The sequence below is a fragment of the Carassius carassius genome, chromosome 13 (genome assembly GCF_963082965.1).
Source record: "Carassius carassius chromosome 13, fCarCar2.1, whole genome shotgun sequence".
In the NCBI taxonomy this organism is placed as follows: Eukaryota; Metazoa; Chordata; class Actinopteri; order Cypriniformes; family Cyprinidae; genus Carassius; species Carassius carassius.
In genome coordinates, this window is record NC_081767.1 from 20,896,652 (window position 1) to 20,908,812 (window position 12,161).

Here is a 12,161-nt window from a genome sequence, read left to right on the forward strand (position 1 = left end):
AATTAGCAGCACAAGAATAGGTGAAGCACCATTGACTTTAAAAACCAGACATTCAAATGATGAAACAGTAGGAGCATCAATAACATCAATTGATATATTAGATACAAATATTGCAGCCAAGCCACCACCCTTACCCGAAGCTCGAGGCACGTCAATATATTTATATCCAGATGGGGCACACATGTTCAAATTAAGATAGTCATTGTCTTTATGCCAAGTTTCACTGAGACAGAGAATATCAATTTTCCTGTCAAGGATAGTGTCAGTGATAAGTGCCGTTTTATTGTTTATTGACCTCGTGTTGAAGTGAGCGAGTCGCATAGTGCTACAGCACACATTCGCCGCGGGTTTTTGAGAGAGAACCTCTGGATAGCGTAGGTTACTATGGCCGATTCCACGGGAACCCGAAGTACGACGCAGCGAGCGCCTGCGGTTAGACCAAAGTGCAGTGACTCCAGCACCGGCAGTAGAGCAACTCTGACGAGACCCTCTATGATTATAACTAGGCCGGCGGAGGAGCTGCATGGAACGCAAAGTTTGTATGACGCTGATATCTGGACGGTAATGGTGTCCCAGGGACAAAAGATCAGAGAGAGAGTACCTCAGCATGGTGAAGTCCAGAAGTACGGTCCACTGCTTTACGCTGGTTCCTGATAAAATCAGATCGCAAATAATCCAGGTGATCATATGAAGTCGCATGATAACATCCAAGAGTTGTTACACAGCCATTGCACACGGAGAACTTGACGCAACTCCAGTGACTCGTTTGATCTCACACGGAGACAGCAGCAACAGGCAGAGACAGTGCAGGTGAATCACGGCAACCAGATGTGAGCAGCAGCAGATAGACCAGGGGGAAACACTTTAAAACGCTGGCTCAGTAAAGGTAAATATATGGAAATCCAGCAGCAGGTTAAGACTCAGAAGAGTTTAAAATTATTCAGAAGAGTTTAAAATTAATTAAAATAATAAACAACTAAAAATACGGCAGGAGAAGTGGCAGCCAAACGTGCGCCAACGTCCTCTCCGAAACCGGAAGTCCGATTAAGATATTATCATAATATTAAGAATATTCTAACTACAAGCAACAGCACAAATAAATACAATAGAGTAAAGATACAAATAAAATAAACTGACTTTCAGGATTTTTTTAGGTAGGTCTTGCATTAGTTTTTAGGTACAGAAATTAAAGTAATCAAATGTAAAACAGCATTGCATTTTGGACTATAAATGAAAGATTATTCTTTATTAAAGTAAAAAAAGCTTTTTAATCAAGAGCAGTAAGTGATTTCGATTAATATAAAGACTAAAGAATGCACTGATACAGTGTTCATATTAGTATTGAATAGAGTCAATGATTTTTAGAGGTTTTTTTAGTTAAACCGCGGTCCCAGCACATCCCGAACCGTTTGTGGAGAACCGAATGGTTCGATTTTTTTTTTCCCACCCCTAATCAGAATATTGTAAACAACAACAAAAGGCTGTAAACATTCCCAGTCAGCACATTACAGGTTGAAGCTGTAATCAATGTTTGGCTTTATACAACATAAGCCAAGCGTCTTTAATCCTGTTCAGAAGGAGCCTTGCCGTCACCTCCTGTAGTGTTGGCTATCTGTCAGTCTCTGCACAGAGACATAATCGTTGATTCAGATTTAGAGAGAGAACGGTGCATCAAATTCAAACAAACTCAGTTTACAACCTGTGCACTAATCCCTGCTTGTCTAAGCATGAGAATGCACTTGAGAAAGCAGTATCTTTGCAACAAGAGTCTCATCAAGAGCACTGAGGATGATTGCTTGCAATACCCATTCAAATCTATAGAGGTCAGAATAACTGATAGTCAATGATAAGAATATTGATGCTCAAGTTATTTCAGTGTGTTTTGGACTTTGCTCTTTTAATTTTTTTGTCATAATTGCATTATTAAGATTTATTAGAGAATTTATACTTCAAATTCTATATATTAATGTTAGAACATAAACATTGTTTATGTTTTTGCTTCTCTGACAAGTTAATAGGTATAGTTGAACCAAATTCTGTAATTCATTTCTCACTTTTTTGGGGGCATTTTGCGCAATATTGAAACTTTTTTCGCCCATAAAATTATTTTCACTTGGGTCCAAAACAACTTGTTGTATGGACAAAAAACATTTCTCAAAATGTCTTTGTTCATGTTCCACAGAAGAAAGAACATCATATAAGTTTGGAACAACATGAGGGCGAGTGAATTTTCATTAGTGTGTGAACTCTCTCTTTAAAGATGTCAGTTCTGAATAATCGAAACAACTCTAAACTGCGTTCCAATTTAGGGGATTATGTGCCCCCTATAGAGAGATTAACGGAGCTGAAAACTTTTGAGCCAATGCTTCCCCTTTCTGGGTAGACATGAAGCCCTGGGAGTTTAACTTCAGATGACAAATGAGACAGAGGGGACCATGGTAAAGCTGTCTGTAAGATTTTCACGCCACATCAGTCAACCAAGAGGTTCGGGGAGGGGGACAAAAAGGAACTTTGTGGATCTGCATAGTGCTGATAAAGATTTTAGATGCTCTTGGGTCAAATGACAAAATGTTTGTTTCTGAATAACAAAGTAGATGCACGATTTGGTTAATATGTCATACAGGATGATATGCCTGTGTTTTATTATACGAGTGATTGGATAAAAGTAAAAAAAATAAAAATAAGAAAATGCAAATAAGAAAAAGATGAAACTGAACCCAAATTACTGACCGTTAAATGAAAACAACAACTGGATGATGGGAAGCAAGTGGTTGGAAATGATATTGGTTATTGTAACCTGCCAGAATGCATCTTGACTGAGGATAAGGGAATTTAACATATTATCTTTTACTTCTTTATTTTTTTTAAATTACATTATGAAAATTGACATTATACTGGCATAAAAGGTTCCAAAAAGTGGCTTTTGTAGTAATGCAATATAATGTTATTTTTATTTATTTATTTTTTTTTGCGTTTTGCAATACTTTTCTGGACCTTGACAGTGTATTTTACTTGGCAGTCTATGTGACAGTCACAAACCTCTTGGTTTTTATCCAAAATATCTTAAATTTTGTGTTGAAGACGAACAAAGTTTTCATGGGGGTAAGTGCTCAATGACAAAATTGTCATTGTGGGGTGGAGTATCCCTTTAAAAGAACCATATTTTCTTAATGAAATGAAAATTTTAATAATGCTAAGAACCCTTTTCCACTATTAAGAACTTTTTGAAACATTCTATGAATGTTGAAGGTTCTTCATGGAATCAGATGCCATTAAAGAACCTTTTATTATATCCCTCTGGGCTTCTTCGTAAATGGGTCACACTTAGCTTCCTCCCGCCCGAAAACGGGCGAAGCCTTAAAATTGTACTTTACTTTTTCCCAGGATAACCAATCAAATATATTTTTGTTCTATAATGTTTTCTGATTATTATTTAGAATTTTTAGATTTTTTTATGATACTTTGCATTAATTATATAATTTTTATGAGCTATTTTTTCCATTAGAATTAATATATCATTTTTTATTTTATATTTATTTTTTAAAAAAAATTCAATAAATGCAGCATTTCACATCAAAATAGAGTGCTAGCCTAAAAAAAAAATGTTCCAGGAGAAGAACTTCATCTAGTGGCTTTAAAAAATAGCCACTTTTGTGTAATGTCCTGTACCAGCCTGTAGGCTGTCTATAGCTTCCTATATATCCTATGTAGAAAGGCTATTTGATTCCTTTTGTTGTTTTAGACATGATTTCTCTATCTTATTCGTTTTTTTTATTTAGATATACATTTAGATATTCTAAAAGATGATTACTTTATTTTCTTAACAAAAATGTTTAGATAAGTATCAGGTTTTGCATTATGATTACAATCAAACTATAGCATTTGGTTAGAAAGGGAACACAATGTGTGTGTGTGTGTGTGTATGTGTGAGTGAATGTGTGTGTGTGTGTGTGTGTGTGTTGCATTTGAGCGAGAGTCTCTTTTTGTATTTTTTATTTATTTATTTTTGCATATTCTCAAAATTTGCTGTTGCAGTCTTACCAGTCTCTCTCTTTCTCTCTCTCTCTCTCTCTCTGTGTGTGTGTGTGTGTGTGTGTGTGTGTGTGTGTGCATTTGAGCAAGTTTTTTTTTTTCATATATTGATTTTATGTGGAATATTCTACAAATTTGCTGTTGCAGTCGCCAGTTTATCTGTGTATGTGTGTGTGTGTTTGTGTGCGTGGGTGTGTGTGTGTGTGTGGGGGGGGGATCTTATTTGCACTCTTGATGTTCTAGAGTGTCACCCCTTCATTGCTGTACACTTTTTTTCAGCACAGTTGCTGATCTGTAGCTTGTACCACCAAAAGTTTCTCTGAGTTTTCCTATTTTTTCATATTTCCCATTCATTTCCTATGTCGCCCGTTTTCGGGCGGGAGGAAGCTAAGTGTGACTTTTTTTTTTACGACCCTTTAACATATCAGAATCATCTCCTTGATTTTTTTGTGTGTTCATATAGGTAATACAACAAAAGTCACCAAGTTTCATCCCCATCCGATGAAGCAAAAAAATTAAACATTTAAAAACGTTCAAGTTTTCGCCCGTTTTCGGGCGAAGAAGCCCAGAGGGTTTTAAAGAGCCTGTGGCATCTCTGGTTAGACTGATACTGTAGTTTGTGTTTTCTTTCTTTCTTTCTTTCACTTTTTCTTTCTTTCTTTTTTAAATACATATATATTCCTTTTCTATCTTTGGGTAACTACATTCATTAGTTTTGAAAATGACAAGTGTAAATGTAGACCAATTCTGACTGGTATAAAGGGTCAGAAAAGGAGTGGAGTCACAGTCTGCATCTGGCGTCTGTAAGTAAGAGGCTGATAAGTGGCTCATCCCTGCTTCCCGGCTCCCATGACATGTCATCCCCGTCTCCTAATGATGGCATCCCGATGCCTGACACCCCAAACCTACCATTCCATCTGCCTGCTTAGCATTTCCCCTCAATACATAATTAGCATCACTATTTCAGTAACAGGGATTCCCAACTGTGACTGTTCCTCGGTTGCGCTCCATAGTTATATTCCCTTGTTAACTAGGGCATGATTAGATGATTTGTCACTAAGATGTTTCAGTTGTTCCATCACCATCCATTTTAAGCTTTTACGTGACATTTTCAGTACTGCTTTTAACAGTGATGTGAGTCTTCTCTAACAACTCGCATAAAAAGAAGGGTCTCAGGCTGTTTGGACTTTGATTGTAAAAAAATGATTTTGGAAGAAGGCTTTATAATGCATAATTTCTGTGAATATTGTCACTTACGTGAAGGGTAAACTAGAAGGGTACTGCCAATCAATCATGAATAACACTATTTACTGAAGGTATTGTAATGTGAGCCGAGGGCAAGCGTTGTCTGTTTAGGAGTATTTAGTTTCAAATGACAACCTTCTTGGACTTCACTATGATTGTCTTGCCTCACATATTATGTTTTATATTTGTTAATTAGAATCTTGTAGGACTGTAACCATCATAGATGAGGTTTATTTGTTTAGCAAATAATTATTTCTAGGTACTACTAAATAATAAGAATAAGAATACAAAGAAATAAAATAAATCTGATTCTTATATATATATATATATATATATATATGTAATATTTTAATAATAATTATAATAATTTAAATAATAATAGTAATCAATCATCACTGAGGGGGTCCTTGAAATATTTTGGATTGTGGTTGATGAAGTTATTACTTTCCAGCATTATTATTCATAATAATAATAATAATAATGATGATGATGATGTTGATAATAATAATACAATTAAATTTTATGTTTTTATTTTATTTACCATTAATGTAATTATTTATTCATTATTAATTTAATTTAATTTAATTTAATTTAATTTAATTTAATTTAATTTAATTTAATTTAATTTAATTTAATTTAATTTATGTTTCCAAAGAACTTCTATATTTTGACACCCAAACACTGAATAGTCTATTTAGTTACATTGTTGTCCGTAAGTCTATCATATTATAAACTAAACTCTTTCTGTACTTCTAAAGAACACAGTTTGAAATGTATAACTCCCTGCCAACTACTATTTGACTTTTCTTCATATGTTATGAATGCTTTTAACTAGTTCCGTTGTGTTAATCATTTAAGCTTGGAAAGAGAGTTTAAGTAGCCTAACCACCAGAACTGAAACTAAAGGTTAGCAAGAAATCTTGTGATTTCCTCACAGTCTTTGGAATGATTATCAAGGGCAGTCTACCTCGCTCTCTTTTTCCTCTCTCTCTCTCTCTCTCTCTCTCTCTCTCACTCTCTCTCTCTCTCTCTCTCTCTCTCTCTCTCTCTCTCTCTCTCTCTCTCGCTTTGCTTCTCTTACTATTTGTGAGCATGAGGGGAGGAGCAGTGATTAAGCCAGAGGGAGGCTTTACTACACCAGCGTGTCTGATACACATTCAGTCACAGCAGCAGACAGGGCATGAGTGTGAGCTCTGTAATACCAATCCCACATCCAGACCTATAAACAGATGATACTGGCAGACTCCAAAGCTGGATCTACTGGCAATCCTTAAAGACTCTGATTTCCATTGGGATTTTTATTTTTATTTAAAAAAACATTTTCCTGTAAGGTACAGCTTGGAAACCTGTGTCTAAAAGAGAGTAAGTACTCAGCACTATTTGCTTCAGTGCCTTTAACTGGTTGCTGTTAATGATTGATTTCTGTCTGCGGGAGTGTTTGGTTAGTGTGCAATGGAAAGGTTTTTATAATGATGCTTTCCTGTTAGACACTCCAGACGAGTGGCGTGGCTGCACGGGGGTTTGTTATTGTAAGGGGCTGCTGGGAAGGGAGGGATGGAGGGGGAGGATGTGTGCTGACACAAGACAAACCCTCAGCTGTAAGACCTTATCTGCAAGGTGATAGCCGGTCATAGCAGATCACAGGACAGCAAGCTCAGTCTGCTTCTGTTTGTATGGGTGCCTCAAGAGCCTCAAGTTTGTTTGGGTTTGGTTTCAAACGATCAGTTTGCAGGGTGTGTTGCAGTTTGGGTTGGCCGATGTGTGGGAGCTCTTTGGCAGTTTAACTTGGAGAAGCTTTAAGCTCTGTCTCTTGATCTTTGGAGTTTAGTATCTTTGCACACACTCTCTGCCAGCAGATGGGAGCATATGTGGCAGGCAGCGGTGTCGTCGTGGAGGAACTTTCCATGAACCCTGGATGGGGCTTTGCAAGTGAAGGGAAAATTTGGAAAGTGAGAAGTATGAAGTTGTCCTCTAGAAGATCATGTGGTTTTGGCATCTTTGGAGATCTGTGATTGTGTCAAGGGCAAGAGTGGACACTGCAGGTGTTTGTCGGAAGCACAAACTTCTTGCTTGTTTTGCACTGTTAGTCATCCGAAGATTAGTGACTATTAATTCATTACTAACTAAAGATTAAACCATTTTAGTGAATATGTTCTTTTTGACACATGTGGGTTGGTTTTCTCAGGGAATAGCATTACATGGTAAATGAATTACATGGAAAAACTACATGGTGCTCTTGAATTAAAGCGATAGTTCACTCAATATTAAATATTTTGTCATCATTTACTCGCCATCATGTCATTCAAAACCTCTCTAACTTATTAGCTTCTGTGGAACACAAGAAGATATTTAGAAAAGTGTCTCAGCAATTTTTGGCAATACAATTAAAGTGTTCAAGATGCTTCTGACCCCATTGACTATCATTTTATAGACATAAATGGTTTCTTCTTTTGTGTTCCACAGTATAAAATATATAATGTAATAAATATTTATATGAAGACCCTGGGATTAGTAGTGAGGTCATCATGGATGACCATGTTTGTATTCATGTGAGTGTGTGCAGTCACTGCAGATTTGCACATTAAGTTCATGTCCAATGAGAGATTTTCTTTTCTTTTTAGCCAGCAGCTTGTTGGACAGCTGCACATGGGAGATAACTACTCCAGTCCGAGAATTGAAGGGAACAGTAACAAATACAACAATTTTAGACATCTTCAAAGAGCTGCATGTTCATGCCGTTTACACTGTATAACTACTTCTCTGTGAAAACTTTGAGGGAATGGTAATTTTTTGGAAAAGTTTTTGGAAAGTTTGGTGTGTGACTGAAGAGGTATAGAGGTGGAAAAGATGACATGAAAGAAGAGCATCAGGGAGAGAGGGATGATTGTACTGTTAGCCTTGTCCTATGTTTTTCTTTAGTCTGATCTATAAAGACAATGGCTGGCAATAGCATTCTGACTACAGGAGCCTTGACAATGGTCGGCCTGTGTGATGCTGTCAGAAAGTGTTTGGCTAGTTGGCAAAACCCAGTGCCTGTTATATTAATAGTGCAGAGCCTGACTACAGCTCCTGTCACACACAATGCAACACAATAAACTATTAGATAAAAGAATGTAAAAGTCAAAGAGTGAAATTGAATGGACAGTTGGACAAGTTACTTGACTAAGATCAGCTTAAACATGTTTTAAGACCATCTTAAACCAGTCAAGACCATCTTATCCAGGTTGTGAGACCATTTTAAATAAGCTACGACCAGCTTGGAAATAATAAGAATAAGACACAGAAAAAGAACCTGCTGACTTCGTAACAGCAGTCTGTTACATATTACGTCAAGAGTAAAAGCAGGACAGATGCAGGCTGTATCTCTTTGCAGTATCTTTACTGAATATAAAGCTCTCCATTCTGAGGCCTCTACACACCACCTGTTTCCCATCCCAGTCATTAGATCCCAAGGCTATTTTCCCAGCTTTAGCTTTGATTCCTCATGCTTGGCTGGCTACTATATACCTGTCTCTGTATGTGTGTGTTAGTAAAATATTCTTTAACTTGGCTGGATTAAAGAACTGGGTCAGTTATGGGCTCTGGTAGTAGAATCGAGGAATGCAAATAAGCACTAGTCTTATAAGCTTCTAGATTCTTCTGGCAGGAGCTCGAACTCTGCCAAGTGTTGCAACACACTGTTGAGGCACTAACACACAAACACAAACCCTTATTCTATGTCAATAACTTCTGACAGCTATATGTCTATGTGAAACTTATGTACTTTGAGTGATTTATATATATATATATATATATATATATATATATATATATATAATTTTTTTTTTTTTTTTTTTTTTTTTTTTTTACTGTAATGCTCAACAATTAATATCATTAAAATGGAAAATAAAAAAGGTGCTAAGAATGCTGGGAATGCCTTAATAGAGCTGTTTAAAAAAATAAACAAAAAAATTAAATAAAGTTGGTTTGCTGGTCTTAGTTGGCCTTCCAAAACTATTTCTGTGTCCCCTCTACTGCTTGTTGTAGCTAGTCTTTTGGCTGGTTTTAGAAAGGTAAGTGCGTTTATGTATTTATTTATTTGTGTATTATTATTATTAATCTCTCAGCTAAACTAGCTAAACTGACCAGTCTTTTATGTGATTATGCTAAACCTAAACCTTTAAACCAGCCTAAGATTGTTTGCTGGTCTTAGTTGTCTTTAGCCAACATAGGTTTTATTTGTCTTAGATCGTCTCCCAGGCTGGTTTAGAGGAGTTTTAGAGACTATTCAGCTGGTCAGTCGGTAAGACCAGTTGGCTGCTCAGCTAAACTTGCTAAATACCAGCTTGGCCAGACTGGAGACCACCTTAAACCAGCTAAGACCAACAAAGAATCTTAGGCTGGTCTAGGCTTTTTTTTAAGCATTGAGAGCTGTGTTATCCCCATTAAACCCTTAACCCCTTATTGGTTATAGTTGACCTTAGTTTGTCTTGGAGGTTTTTTTATAGTTTGAAAAATCCGAGACTATGATTTTTCAGCTAGTCAGGCCAGGAGTCCAGTTGGTCATCCAGCTTAACTAGCTAAACACCAGTGTGGCCAGGCTAAGAGACCATCTACTGTAAAACTAGTTTAAAATAGTTTAAGCTAGACTGCTTTAAACTTTTTTTCAGCAGGGACAAGACGCATGGCCCACTGAAATAACTGATAAACACAGCGGGAACGAGAGTCAGAAGCTCTGTCAGGGCTCACGTAGTTGAATTTTGTAAAGCAAGCAGTACTTGAGGCTTGGGGGGAGAGCAGCCACTGTGTTTTTGCTCACTGCTGGGAAGTCTTTAAACATGCGTCTTTAAGGAACGTCACAGGCCTCCCCTCTGGTTTTCCCAGTCATGCTCTCTCTCTTTATCCCAGGAGCCTTACGTGGGAACTCGTTCCAGAGCTGTAAATAGACCAAACGTTAGTATTTGCCTACTTGTCCTTCTGACCCTGATGAGAGAGAGCAAGCTGGAAAGAAACAGTGAGAAATCCTGTCAGCAGAGGGGGCTTTTTTGGTATGAACCAAATTTGATTTTGTAGAGTACAAACTTTTGGAGTTTTAATGGTCATTCACAGGGGCAAGTATGTCTGTTTTCTGTGCATTGTCACTCTCTCTCTCTCTCTCTCTCTCTCTCTCTCACACACACACACACTTTGACACCTTCTGTCTCACACCTGTTCCTGAGTTTCATATATTATGCAGGTCTATTTTAAACAGACCAGGACAATAAAGCATGTTCATGACTCTTAGACCAATGAGAATGTGGTATGTGTATGTGTGTGTGTAGATCCCATGTGTATTAGTTTGCATGTGTAATTAAAATGGCATTCATTAGTTACCCCACTTGATTAATGGACTTTAACCTAGTTGTAACCGCCCTGAGCACACTGACATATACAGACGGCCTGTGATCTGATATCTTCTCAGAGCATTCCAGATTGTGGCCGTTACTCTACTAATGGCTTCTTCGAGCCTCTGAGCATACCTCACCCTGACCACGCAGAGATTCACACCACAACTGCTCCTTCTGGAGGAGGGCTCCCTCTGCATGCCGCTTTTTATGCCACCCTACTTTTGTTTTGTTTTTTCTTCTTCTGATACCTGATCTGAGCTGACAGGTTTATTTTGGAGATATTTAATGATTTAAAGCTGCTGTAACCTTACAAATATGTATGAGAGAGGTGAGGGCTGCTGCTGCTGTGACAGTGAGGGAGTGAAGGGATGTCCGATATAGCGTTAAGCATTTGCTTAGTCAGTGCAAGTTAGGATGATTGCACGCTTACATTTACACTGCATCAGATAACACTGCAAATACATTGATTTCAGAGAAATGGTTCACCTTATTGACTCGATGGCTCCTGTTGTCCAGCACAATATTCAAATATTCAATATACATTCTTCAATAAAATCTGTATTTATTGAGAGTGAAAAAGATAGTGATATCTGTGTGAGCTGTCCTAACTGGATGGATCTCTTTGTCTAGCAAAACTTTGCTGACGTTTTGCTAATGTGACTGCATACAGTTTCACTGATATGGCTGATTATTTTAATAATTTAATAAGCTTGCAAAGTGTCACATATTTTACCAGTGGGAATTTCACATAGAGGTTGGTCCAGCTGTGCCTTCAAAAATCTAATGTGCTATATTGCCACTTGATTTAAAACTAACATAGTTCTTTCCACACTCTCAAAATGCATTTACATATTCCTATCCATTAAATGCTCCATTAGAGCTCTTTGGGAGCTTTTTATATGTTATCTTATCTTACGGTTCTGAGCCATAAGGTCAAAAAAGAGTCAAGTGATATCTGTTGTTCATGCAGTGTGCAGTGTGTGTGTGTGTGTGTGTGTGTGTGTGTGTGTGTGACTGTACAGTCCAGTATGTCAAGTGAAGCCAACTGGAACAATGCTTTAAACCAACAACAGCCTGAACGCTTCCTGCGTGAAAAGTGCAGTACCATCCCTAACTTGTGTTTGTATAGAAAGAGAGGAAGTATGTGAGAAAGAGAGATGATACGCTTGCCATTTGGATGATTAATAAATAAAGTGGATCAAAGATGTGGCATGTTTATTGAGGCCGAGGTCCTGTGCATGTGCTGTAGATGTCAAATTACAGCTTGATTTATCCCATTTTGCCACAATAACAGCATTGAGGCCTCTGCTTAGTCATAACCGATACTCCCATGAACAGCCATGGTTTTGCATACTTTTATAATATAATATAATATAATATAATATAATATAATGTAATGTAATGTAATGTAATGTAATATATTTACCAACAGACATTTGTCCATACAGACCATGCCAACTGTGCATCCATTCAGGTGTAGATCTTATTCCTCAGTTCTTTGTTCTTCTACTATTTCAT

The 12,161-nt window shown here is 37.3% G+C and overlaps 1 protein-coding gene across 2 annotated transcripts in view; it reads left to right on the forward strand.

The window, feature by feature from the left end:
* LOC132156079 (semaphorin-4B-like) overlaps positions 1-12,161 on the forward strand; it is a 61,540-nt gene that overhangs the window by 12,270 nt on the left and 37,109 nt on the right. Inside the window, exon 1 of one of the 2 annotated variants that reach the window (XM_059564917.1) lies at positions 6,439-6,639. The exons of the other annotated variant lie outside the window; for it this stretch is intronic. The gene's annotated coding sequence lies outside the window, so the exon portion shown is untranslated. Of the gene's footprint in view, positions 1-6,438; positions 6,640-12,161 lie in introns of those variants that run through there. 2 annotated transcript variants of the gene reach the window in all.